This window comes from Pinus tabuliformis, chromosome X (assembly GCF_031772625.1).
Source record: "Pinus tabuliformis cultivar Carrire ecotype Pingquan chromosome X, CPIR1, whole genome shotgun sequence".
Classification (NCBI taxonomy): domain Eukaryota; kingdom Viridiplantae; phylum Streptophyta; class Pinopsida; order Pinales; family Pinaceae; genus Pinus; species Pinus tabuliformis.
Window position 1 is genome coordinate 914,748,367 of NC_142308.1, and position 14,405 is coordinate 914,762,771.

Here is a 14,405-nt window from a genome sequence, read left to right on the forward strand (position 1 = left end):
AAAAGGTCCGAGTGGGGAGGTGTGATCAGGTGATCAATTTATTGCTCGAAAATGAAAGTACCCTGAATCTATTGAAACTGGTGCCAAATCGAAGTATTCGTCTCTCTGAATCGAACGACATTCATTTCACCTCAATCCAACACCGGGAGCTCAAGTTATCACCCGTTGACCTTTTCCCCAAACAAGTAAAAAAATTTGTAGGTGACAGGCTGACTTTGTAATTTTGGGCCAATGACATGCTTCCATTTAGCCACTCCAGGTTGGTCCAAAAATATTGGAATCTGATTAGTTCAAATTTTAAATTAATATTTTTAATGGTTGACTATGTTTGTATGGGAGCCAATTGTTAGAAGCCATGTGGGCCAATGAATGGTTGCCACGTGGCCTCCTCGTGGCATTCTAAAATTTGTTTATGGGTGAACAGGCCTCCAGGGAGTCGAACATATGACCTACCACCTAGTTGGAATGAGCTATACCACTACACCATCGCGTTGGGACTTAACCCATATAGTACCTGACTTACATTTAAAATGGTGCACAATTCGCATTTGGGGGAAGAGGCTAGGGCTAAGCCCTAGCCCCCGGCCACTCCACATCATAGGACCATGGCGAGGGAGCCAAGGGTTAGGGCTTAGCCTTGACGCTTAGTCCCAAAACACACAACATTACAATTCCACCAGAACAAGGTTCAAATAACTCGATGCTTACAGGTTGGAACAGGGCGGAATTATGGTCTTAACCCTTGGTCACCTTACCATTCATGTGACCATAATGCGGGGATTAAGGTCTCAGTCCAAAAGGCACTAGGCTTTGGCCCTAACCACTGTCACATGTCATCGCCATATAACTGCAACAAAGGTAGTAGAGGGGGCCAACCCCTAGGCATGCGCAGTGAGGGCCAGCCCGTAGGCATGCATAGTGTGGTCCAACCCTAAGGGATATGTGCCCTCACATGATCGAGTCCTCAAGCTTCTGGGCGTGAATAATTTTAGGCCCTAGTTTTAGGTTTTGGGGTCTCCAATGTGCCATGACATGTCCAAGTGCCAGTTTTGTTGGGGGTCGACTGACGGGAGCGGGTGATTAGCCCCAACCACTGGGCACGTGGCCCCCATACGACCATAATTTTCAGAATTTTGGGGGTTAGAGGACATTTAAAGTGTCCGATAATTTTTCCCACCAGGTCTGGTTGTAGGCCAGTTCTGTGCACTGGTTCTAGGTTTGGGGCGCTCAAGTTAGGTTTAGGTCAAATTGTAGGATGGATAACAGTGAAGTTCATGAGAGAGCTTGGAAGCTCATAACTTTTTGAGTTTTTATCCAAATTGAGCTCAGAAAGAGGCTACTTAGGGGTTTTTGGATGTTATGAATCCATTGGTAACCTCTAATTTCTGATTTGAGCACATCTACAGGGTTTTTTTTGCAGGTTTGAGACTAAAGGTGTATGGATCAGTCAGGATTTGGAAGCAGTTCTCAAAAGTATTTGGGCATGGAGAAGACCTTGTAGGTGTATTCTCACTTCCAAAAGGCTATTGTAGCAGCTAAAACCAATAGGGTTAAGCTTAGGTTCAAATTCTCTTATCATGGAGTTTTGATTATATGTTTCAATGTGGAATTGAAGCATGCACATGATGTTTTTAGCTCATTTTAGTTGAAGTAAGTCATCTTTGAAGGAGATGTTTTCAAGTTGCTGTTGTTGTGAGAGTTCTTTGTAGGAGAACATTACCTTGTAGGGATAATAGCTACTTATTTACCTGCATAAAATTTTTATGTACTTCGTTTTGATATTGAATATATGAGTGGTCTAGTCATGTTGATAAGCCCAGAGATGTAGCCCATGAGGGGTGAAATACGTCAACAAACCTTTGTCTTGATCTTCTTTATGCCTTCATGGATTATGTGTGTTATGTTCATTATGTTCAGTTACATATGAAGACTAATTCATGTTTGAAGAGACATTGAATAAATGTGTTGTCTCAAGACCCATTTTTTAACCTTGTAAAGCATTGACACAGTCCCAAGTTTTGTTTTATTTGATTTTGGAAAAGAGGAAGAAATCACATAATCCAATTTCAAATCAATCGGCGGGCATGCCCCTTGGGCCGACCTGCCAGGAGTTAGGTAGGTGCCCCTTGCTAGGCGAGCATGCCTCTTTCCCATGCCTCGCCTATTCCTTCACTTGCGTGTTACATCCATTAGTTGCTCCCTTACTTCGCATTTCTCGTCACTGTAGTTGGCATGTCCCTTGCTCCGGACATCGTGCCACACTATCGCTCGTTCAACGCTTGCCAGTCACAAGTTAGTCGTGTCATCCTTGCCCAGGCACCCCATGGTACAGATGCGCCCATGGTGCGGGCCACTACAACGTGCACAGGTCCACCAACTTGGTCGCCACTATAAGTCATGTGTGAAGGCGCTCTCCAATTCAGTTTGGTTAAACATGCTTGCTATGCCTGAATTCATTCGCCTCTCCACATGCTCATGGACAATCACGGGCACGCGTTGGCCCTAACAATATTGGTTCCTAGCTCTTATTTTGTCTCTGTTTAGCATCATTATCCTATAACATCTAGTTATGTGTGGTGCTTTTTTTGCTTATAACTTCCTTGCTGCATTGAAATAAAGTAACACACTTTTTCCATAAAATAGAAAGCATTTAGCTTCACTTTATTTTACTCTTTTCTTCCTATATACATTATATTGTTCAAAGTTAGCACGTCCAAAACATATATTCATTTAAATCGTGCTATTATAAGATCCACCAATATCCGTTAGATTAAATCGTTATAACTTGACATTGGGGAAGCATAATTTCAAGCATCTATTGCGACTACCTGAAAAATTTTCATAGCATTGTTTCATCCTTGTCAAGGCAACACACATCTATGTGTTTGTAGAGCATTAGTGTAAGCTTCAGCCCTGCGTTAAACACACACTCAAAATTTCAAACATGTACTATTCTTTATCTTTTAACTGCTTATGTTGCTCGAAAGGACTTGTCTATTGTTCCCCATATCTCTTGGTTGCATCCGAGAGCTCTCTTTCCTCCATTTCCACTGAAACCTTGTAAAGAGACCGCAGAGGATTGTAAATGTATGGTGTGTTGACTTGCAATTGCAAAAAAACCACATAGAATTTTATGTACACATGTCAATTGAATTTGCAAGACACTGTTGCTCCACTACACATGCCAATTTGCAATAGGTTGATGAAATACACACATCGATTTTCGTTCTTGAACATTGATTAACATGGCAAAATACTATGATGAAAATAAAAAGTGCAAACACGTGCCCTTTTTCGATAGGGTTTGAACCTACAACGAAGGTCAGTGGGAAAACTCTCCCTTATAAAACACTGTGGGTGTAAATATATTTTATTAGATTAGGGTTTTATCCTCTTGCCTGTGTACTCTTTTAATATTGAATTATAAGATTTTCGCCAAAAATCCTCATGCTTTGCAAAACAAATTCAAACAAGTACCTCTTTGATCTCATGTTATCACATGATTTCATAAAACGAAATTTGGTCATTTCCTGTTTCCACAAGATTTCCCAAATGAGACTCACATCTCTGAAAATAACGAATATGATTATTTCACCCTTCACGTTTCCATTCATTTACATTGCCACCAATTTCTTCAAAGAAATAAATAGTTATCATTTTTTTTTGTTTTTTTCAAAATGAGTTCAAACATTCTCTTCGCATCTTCAAGGCCAGAATGATCAACACTCGTAAACCAAAAAACTATCCTCAAATAAGGTTGTTGTCAAATAACATACTATGCAAATGTTTTCAAACAATAATGAATCAATCGTATAGCATGATTATATGTCTATATAGATAATTCTATGCACCATGTATTAAGAGGTTGGTTTAGTATATCTTTTCGTTAAAATCCCAACCTGCAAGCTCTTGGCTCGAAACCTTCAGTGACATAGGACTCTTTCGATAGTCTGGCCTTTTGTTTGTAGATTGATAATTTAGAGGAGATTTGTTGAATCTATTAGTGCTGTGGGACGGAGGGCTTGGAAGTTGGGTTTTTAAGTTTAAAGTAATTTTTGGATATGTTGAGATTATTGTTGCTGTGTGAAGTGGTTTGAATTTAGTGTTTTATGAAAAATGTATTTATCTAATTCGAACCCAATACTAAATATTTATTTTTGGAAAAAAAGGAAAATCATTAGAATTTTATGTCTTTAAATATGTTAAATTAGAGAAGAATACCATGGAAAAAACCATGATTAAGAATATGATGGAGAAAACCATGGATCCAGAAAATCTATAATCTTTACATGACATGACTACCTCTCTTCCCTACTTCTATTTTTTTTTATTTTATTTCATTTTTTTAATTTAGTTTTTATGTAATTTGACGGAGTCCCCCTTTCAAAAAAAAAAAAGAGTTAAAAATTATGTTCTAAATAGAAAAATAATGCTCACTATAGTAAAAAAATAAATAAATATGTTGTAAAGTAATTAGAAGTAAAAAGATGTGTGAGTAAAATGTTTAAAACTCATAATTTGGTTATTGATAAAATATTTTAAGAGGAATTAATATTGACATATACTTAAAAATATGTTAAAAAAACCATTTTAATTTGGGTCATAAAATGTCTACCATTTACATGTTATATACAATATTTTAGTATCAATTGCATATATATATTTATATCATTTAAATTGTTTATGTATATATCAAGAAAAAATTAAAATTTTATGGTTAAAAAGTTTATTTGGTCCTATATAAACTTTATTTAGTATTTAAAAATACAACTTAAACAATGAAAAACAACACATTGTATTTTATACTCTACAAAAGTTTGTACATGGAGAAATTTGATCTTTTTGGACGCTCATGTTAGATTGGTACTTAATATAGATCAATGCTGATATCTCTTCCATATTAGACTACAGAGCATGGAACAACGATCAACTAATGCATATTGACCCATCTCTATTATTCAATAAAAAACACACCCCTTGGATTTACTGGCTAGAGGTCTCTAAGGGACATCTCTTCCATATAAGACTGCAGAGCCCGGAACAACGATCAACTTATGCAAATTGACCCATCTCTATTATTCAATAAAACCCACACCACTTAGAAATACCGACTAGTGGTCTTTAAAGGACACGCTTTAGTTTGTGCCAAATACTAGGTGGTGGTCTATAAGGGGCATGATTTCACTCTTGCAAGATGCCTTTCCACTTTGACTAGTTAACTTATGTTTCCTTAAAAGACATGCTTTCACTCTTGCAAGATACCTTTCAGCTTTGGCTAGTTAACTTATGTTTACATATTAGAAAGACTAGTTTTTGGCCAAATAAAAACAATATTAGAATGTAATTCACACTTTTCAAATTTAATTTTACATATTTAAAAAATATTTAAAATGACTGGGATATTTGTTTTTTTAAATTTCTAAAAAATTTGAAGTAACATATTGCAAAACATCAAAGAAAGGTGTAAATCTATGCTGCTTAATTAAAAACCATGTCTTTTGAGGTTGGATAATTATGATCTTAGTAGATCTATATTGATTAATTTAAATCCCTATTTTTTCTGTGAGGATAAACAAGGTTGGATATGATCATCTTACGCTTCCGAAAAAATGATATGATTTCATTATTTTGCCTATAGCGCAACGAAGTTAATATTTTCGATTAACACATGTTTTTCAATTAAAAAATAATTTTAAATTGAAGTTTTCAACGAATACAGATTGGATTGTTCTGATCACGTTTCGATTCTTCTGTCGTGGGGGGGAGAGTCTGAACGATGGGTTTTTCCGTTCAAATTCAACCATTGCTGGTTGAAGCATAAAGAGTTTGAGGATTTGGTTCGAGATTGCTGGAACAGACCATTGGCCATGACGTAGCTATATGGAATCTATATTCACCAAGCTCCGTGTCCTAAAGTATGAGGTTCGAAAGTGGGAAAGAAAGAAAAGGAGGATAATGTTCAGGAACTGATTGACATTGATGTTGTCATGCAACTTCTATATCTCTCTGAATCCTATAAAAAAAATCCTGGAATTTGAAGCGAGAAAGAGATGCATTCTATATGATGCAGGAGGAGGAATGGAGATTAAAGAGAAAGGCCACTTGGGTGGCGGTGGGTGATAAAAACACCAGATTCTTCCATAATCATGCTACATGTAGGGGGAAATAAAATGCTCTTTGGGGTATCGGGGGGCGATGCCGACAATTATATCTCCTCCCAGTCAGACATCGAGCAAGCAATAATTAGACATTTCAATAACCAATTCAAGCAAGAGGAGCAGGACTTCACAAAGAAGATGGAGTTTATTTCTGTTATGCCATACATGTTTGAAGCAGAAGATAATGAACAAGGAGACTGATTTTGAAGGAAGAGCTCTCAAAGGTTTTAAAGACATGTGCTAAAGAAAAAAGTCCTGTCCATGATGGCTAGATAGTGGAACTGTATGTTCATTTCCCGGAGTTCATGATCCCTGATCTATTGGTGGTTGCAAAAGAGTCTAGGGTACAAGGTCACGTTTGTCCTGTCCATGATGGCTAGATAGTGGAACTGTATGTTCATTTCCCGGAGTTCATGATCCCTGATCTATTGGTGGTTGCAAAAGAGTCTAGGGTACAAGGTCACGTTTGTGGATCCATTAATGCTACATTTATAGCTCTAATTCCAAATATCTCTAAGCCTTCTGTGTTTGTAGATTACAGAGACATTTCACTTTGTAACTCTGAATACAAAATGATCTCAAAAGTCATTGCTAACACACTTAAAGCTACTCTTTCGAAGCATATTTCATATGAGCAATTTAGTTTCCTTGAATAGAGGAAGATTCAGGATGTCGTTACGATTACCCAAGAATGTATTCACTCCATTAAGGTTCAGAAGATGGAGGCATACTTGACGAAGATTGACTTGGTGAAATCGTTTGACAATGTGGACTGGGAATATCTACGTAACATTAGCATCGGGATACAGAGTATTGAATGGATTATGGCATGTATTATCCTTGTTAATTTTGCCATCATCATTAATGGTCTCCCAACAACATTTTTCAAGGCTTTAAGGGTCTTAGACAAGGTTGTGTGTTGTCTCCACTACTTTTTTAACTTGTTATGGATGAATTGAGCAGGAGGATTGGCAAAGCACGATCCATAGGCTTGATAAAGAGAGTTAGAATGATGAGATGATCCTTCATCACTCATCCCATGTTCATGGACGATGTACTCTTCGAGGTGAAAATTATAGAATAGAGACATTTTCACCTAATTCTTTCTTCCTTCGGGGGCTTCAGGACTTTACATGAAAAAAATAAAATCTGCATTGATCACGGATTCTAGGAATGAGGTTGTGAGAATTGATATTTTCCGTATCTTCGGGGTTAATCAAATTCACATGGATGATGGCTTCCAGTATCTTGGATTCTATCTGAAACCTAATAACTATGACATACATGATTTGGATTGGCTGATAAACAATTTCAAAAGGAAATTAGCTGTGTGGACTGTAAAAGTCTTAACTTACAGCCCAAAGATCATCAATACCGAATATTTCACAATCAGAACTTTATATGAGATGACATACCTTGATCAACAGCGGAAGATGTAATGGCTGCCATCTACTTTGATCTGACTCCTGACTGTTCCTCTTCTTCAGAATTCGGTTTCTCTCCTCTTGCCCTCACTTTCTTTATGTGCTTCTTAAAGAATGCAACTCTTGTGTATGGGAGAGAGAGGACCCAATCCTTTATATATTATTTAACTCTAATCTGGTACGTCCATCATATACCAATTCAACGCTTAAGATCTAATGCTTTAGATTAGAAACTGCTTTAGGATAAAATCTAAATGCTTTAAGATTAGATCGGGTCACATTAAGATTAGAAACTGCTTTAACGTTAAAAAGCAATGAGCCTTTTGCTGTTTCTAATAGCAGTTTCTAACATTCTCCCACTTGACCCGACTATTCATAATATTAAGTGTTGAACATCATACTATGATAAATTGCTGAGAGTTATGGCGGTTGTGCACTATTAATTCAATGCATTCCCTTCCATATACTACAATACCAGCAATCCATCAATTCATACTCATAATTTATATAAAACAGCATAATGGTCCACATAATGTCTTATATCATAATGATTAAACATAATATCTTTATAAGACTCTTTCTTGTTTAAAATTACATAAAATACGTATTACTACATTAAAACAAGAAACACATGATTGTATATCAGAAACACATAAAAGAGCTCAGAATGTCACACATCAATTATCATTAATACAACCAAGACCCATTCTTTGAACATGTTCCTTAAATTGTCTTGGTTGTAACCCTTTCGTCAAAGGGTCTGTAATCATAAGTTCTGTCCTGATGTGCATGATTGACATTCTTTGTTTCTGAACCTCATCTTTCACAACAAGATACTTCAGTTCCATATGTTTGGCACCTTTAGAGTACTTGTTGTTCTTTGAGAAAAATACTGCTGCAGAGTTATCACAATAAATTTTCAGCGGCTTGCTAATGGTGTCGACAACCGCAAGTCCTGAAATAAAGTTCCGCAACCATAATGCATGAATTGTGGCTTCAAAATATGCCACAAATTCTGCCTCCATAGTGGATGAAGCAACGATAGTCTGTTTCGCACTTTTCCATGATATGGCACCTTGAGCAAACATAAACAGGTAACCAAAAGTCGATTTTCTAGTATCGATGCATCCAGCAAAATCTGAATCGCTATATCCAATCACTTCCGATTCATTGGATGAGCATGTAATCTTTCGTTGAGAGAAATTCCTTAGTCTCATGCAATATACTTAAATTATTTGCAGCAAGCAAGACGTCATCAACATAAAGGACCAGATAAATAAACTTGCTCCCACTGATCTTTCGGTATATACAGTGATCAACCGTATTTTCCTTAAAACCAAAAGATGTAATAATGGTATTGAACTGAATATACCACTGCCAGGATGCTTGTTTAAGTCCATACATTGACTTCTTAAGTTTACACACCAATTGTTCTTTACTTTCTACAGAAAAACCCTCAGGTTGATCCATATAAACATCCTCATCAAGATCTCCATTTAGAAAAGCTGTTTTCACATCCATTTGATGCAACTCCAAATCATAATGAGCTACTAATGTCATTATTATTCTTAGTGAGTCCTTTTTCGAAACAGGAGAAAATGTCTCCTTGTAATCAACACCATCTTTCTGAGTGTAACCCTTAGCAACAAGTCTAGCTTTATACCGTTTGATATTACCACTAGAGTCGTGTTTGGTTTTAAAAACCCATTTGCATCCGACTCTTTTACAGCCATGTGGTAACTCAACGAGATCCCAAACTTCATTCTGTTGCATGGATTTCAGTTCTTCTTTCATGGCATTAATCCATTCCTTTGACTCTTTACTTTCTACAGCATGTGAAAACGAAACTGGATCCTTATTGATTCCAATATCATAATCTGATTCTTGCATATAAACCACATAATCATTAGAAATAGCTGACCTACGATTTCTTTGAGGTCTTCTTAATGCTACTTGTTGTGGTTCATGCATATCAGCATTATGTAAGTCATTTCCTTCAGGAAGTACTTCTTCATTTATATGTTGTTCATTATCATCATGCTGTTATACAACAGCTGGAACAACATTTGGAGTAATAGTAGATGGAGGAACTATTCTAGGTAATGTAACATTTACCCTTGTTTCCTTTATTTCTACTATTTCTCTTCTAGTACTCCCACTGACTTCACCATTCTCAATGAATCTTGCATTACCAGTTTCTAATTGCCTCTCAACTTCATTTACAAACGTCTCAAGGACATTCACAAATATCAGTGTGTATTAGTTCAAGAAGCTGGCTGCTTCTAGTGGCTCCTTTCTTATTATGTTATTATGTTTGGTTTGTTTACCTTTAATACAATCCACACATAATTCTAGATCACTAAAGTCCAAATTTGACAAAATTTCATTACTTACTAATCTCATCATTCTTTCTTTGGATATATGACCTAGTCGTTTATGCCACAAGAAAGCAGAATTTTCATTCAACATGCTACGTTTTCATCCAACATTATTTACTACATTCAACAAGGAATTCGCATAAGTGTCATTCAGTTTCAATTTATATAAACCATCAATTAGAATACCAGAACCAACATTATCAACATTCTTATATAAATCGAAACAACCAGATCCAATCATACATCTAAAACCAGAAATATCCAATTTACTTGCGGAAATAAGGTTTCTAGATAATGAAGGTACATAAAGGGTACTGTATAAGTTTAATACATATCCACTTTCTAGAATTAGACGATAAGTCTCTTTTTATAGATACGACATTGAACACTCTTTAGTTCCTTCTTTTCCTCATCCTGCCCATTCTTAGCAGGTGCCTTTTTCTTCTTGAAATGACTTGATTTTTCTTTCTTTTCTTTACCAGCTTTATTACTCACAAAACTTACTGAGTGATTCACTTGATTTTTCAAACGTCCTTCTTCCTGAACAAGACTACTGGCCAATTCATTAACATTCCACTTATCCTTTATAGTGTTATAGTTAATCTGAAAAGGTCCATATTCAGAAGGTAGCGAGTTCAGAATGAACTGGACAAGAAAAGAATCCTCTACTGTAAGTCCCAGGGAGTTTAACCTTGCTGCAATATTAGTCATCTCTATAATGTGCTCTTGCATAGTTCGCGACCCATCAAACTTCATGGTCGTGAGTTCTGCCATAAGAGTACCAGCGAGTGACTTATCAGCTGAACGAAAACGCTCTTCCACAGACTGCATATATTCCTTAGCACTTTCTGTTTGTGGAATTGTTGACTTGATGTTGTTAGCAACAGTCATCTTAATAAACATAAGGCTCAATCTGTTACTGCGTTCCCATGCTTTATGGTGTGATTTTTCTACCTCAGTACTATCTCTTGTAAGAGCAGCAGGCTTATCCACAAGGAGTGCCAAGTCAAGATCCTGAATACCTAAATGGAAATTGACTTGTTCTTTCCATTCAGAAAAATTAACACCAGTGAACAATGTAACAGATGAAGCATGTGTATTCATGGTAACTCCTGCAAATTAAAATTGAAATCACTATAATCTCATAACTAACGCGATTCAGATGTAGACATAATAGTATAATATAGCACTCCTTTGGGTAGATACTATCTTATACTTAACATAATTAAATACCAAAACATAAGCAGGTAATAAATATATTCAATCAAATAGAACTGACATCTTTGGATGATCAATATTTATTTAATCAAAATATCTATTAAACCTCATCATGTCAACTAGTTATAGAACAAGACTTTCCTTTGGGTAAGTTCTCAGGTTCTATCATTAGTGACGCCAGCTTTAATTTGTATTTTTTATAACTGGCAATTTCTATCAATAATCGTTATGTCAATTATGCACTAAATGATTATTCTGATTTTGACCACTTTGGTGATTAACAAAATCATAAATCTCATGTGCATAAATGATTTATAACACATACTTGATGCGAAACAACATTCTGATTTTGACCACTTTGGTGATCATAAATCTCATGTGCATAAATAATTTATAGCACATACCTTATGCAAAACAATCAGTCATAGAGCAATTACTTTTATGCCCAAATTTCAAATTCAATCGAAACTGTAACTTTCCTACAGGAGTTCTACTCAACTCTGTACAAAAATGATTGCTTTGTTAGTCTTCTTACAGTGCACAAATTTGACTATCTACCAGGATTCAATAACTTATATTCACCGCATATTCATTCCAACATACACAGCGAACACACAATGATGCGGCAATTTTCTAGGTGACCTGGATCCATCATTATATGGCATCTCGAAAATACAAAGAGCATCGAAACCCAAGGACCACTGCGGAGCATAATTCAGAGTTCTAGTCCAAGCAAGAATTTGTGCAATGTATGGAAGCTAAAGGCTCCAACGTTATGGTTATGTGACATGCAATAGGGTTGTGACAACCGAACAATGATACAGTTCCAAGGATGAGTTTTCCTTCGAGGCGATGATTGTCGAATTAAATTGAGCATGCTCCGGGCTATCAAACGAATTACAATGGAGAAGCTCAAGGCAACGACCACCTTAGTGACATGATAAGAGACAGTAACACGCGCATTGATCTATTCAACAGAGCACGGTGTATGGCGACCTCTGTAGCGAACAAATGACTGGCGCAACGGCTGTTCTCAAGCTAATCCTTATTGAACTCGGATGGGAGCTCATAAACAAATACTGCAAGGACTATCCTCATCGAATGGTCATACACGCACTCGTATGCAGAAGATAACTACAAAAATTCAAGTCATTTCCTTGATGGGTGAATGTCGAAACATACATTAGCGATACGCTGATGTTACTAGGCAAGACTCTTTGGGATCGACTTTAGCCGTTACTATGAATGGGAGAATACCGGGTGGACACAAGAAGGCGTGAATTCTCAAAGCCATTTGGAAAACAGAAATGAGGAAGCAACTAGTTGATGAGAAATCCTTTCCTCAAACATGAAAATTCATAGTGTTAAAATCAAACGAAGGAAACCCATTGTTGGGAACAATCAAAAAGCCGTTTAGGGTTTGGCGTGCTCTGGTACATACAGAACAACATTGATACCATTCATGAAACCCCACAATTTCCCGAAGGCTCAATCACATGAGTAAAGCACAAAACAGTTCAATTGCAATCATAGGAAATATTCAGTTATTGATTTGCTCTGATACCAAATGTAAAAGTCTTAACTTACAACCCAAAGATCATCAATACCGAATATTTCACAATCGGAACTTTATATGAGATGACATACCTTGATCAACAGCGGAAGATGTAATGGCTGCCATCTACTTTGATCTAACTCCTGACTGTTCCTCTTCTTCAGAATTCGTTTTCTCTCCTCTTGCCCTCGCTTTCTTTATGTGCTTCTTGATGGAGAAGAATGCAACTCTTGTGTATGGGAGAGAGAGGACCCAATCCTTTATATATTATTTAACTCTAATCTGGTACGTCCATCATATACCAATTCAACGCTTAAGATCTAATGCTTTAGATTAGAAACTGCTTTAGGATAAAATCTAAATGCTTTAAGATTAGATCGGGTCACATTAAGATTAGAAACTGCTTTAACGTTAAAAAGCAATGAGCCTTTTGCTGTTTCTAATAGCAGTTTCTAACATGGACACATCGCTGGCTCTCATTCGCTGCGAGATTGATCCTAATCAAAGTACTATTACAAAGTATCTTGGTGTTCCGGATGCATTTATATATGCTTCCAAAAGAGATCATTCATAAAATTGATTCCCTCAGTGCCACATTCCTATGGGAAAGTTCCACCCAACTAAGGAAGTTTCATCTGGTATGCTTCTCTACATTAGCATGTTCGATCGAGGCAGGAGGGTGGGGCATCTTGGATATAGAAAGATTTAATAGGGAACTGTTGATTAAGAATTTGTGGAGGGCGTTGGTTGGAAATGGTATATGGCAAAATATCCTCAATGGGAATATCTATATTACAAGAATTTGGATCAAAGAAGGTGCGACAGAAAAAAAAAAATGTTCATCTTTCATTTGGTAGAGTACATTGGCTTCTCAGGATTCTAAGGTGGGAAGTTGGTTCCAATTCTCGGATTGAGGTTGGTCTGGACGATATTAAGGGCTTTGCTAGTAATCACTCATTAACAAAGCCACTTCTTCAACTCCCACATGAATGCAGTATTTTCTTTCTTAATCAAATCTCTATTCCTCATTCATGGCTCAAGGAGCATGAGCTGTGTTTTACAGGTCTCTTGGTAGCTGAATGGGAGAATTAAATTTTACAGTTAGTCTAGTGAGAATTTCTCTTTCAAAATAGGATAAAAATCTGACATGGGATGGACAACTTATTGTAGGAAAGGCGAAGGAGACAAAGCATGAATTCACACATAAATCACGAGTTGTTGCTCTTCTATTGATCACTCAAAACATGGTACTTACCATGAACCCAGTGAAGGGTATTTATCCTTTTCCAACTAGCTACTTGCCTAAAATATCTTGACATGCAAGTACATGCAACCACACACTAAAAGTCATTTATCACTTGACTTGACTCAACACTCAAACACTCAACTCTCAATCACTTAGTACTGACTCTCTATGTTTAGCTAACTCCACATGCGAGAGTCATTACAATTTCTAACATTGTCCTTTAATTACGACTGTATGACTCCTGAGTTTACATTGACTCAAGAATTTTACAATTTTTCATTTTCTTTTTCTCTGCTTGGAGATTCGATATCCTCGAAATTGCTTCATTCTGTGTTGAACTTTCTTACTACTGGCTTTATTCACTCACTGCTGCTACAATTTTTCTTTGACTTGTTTTGAACTTGTTTTGAAAAATAGTTGGATCTT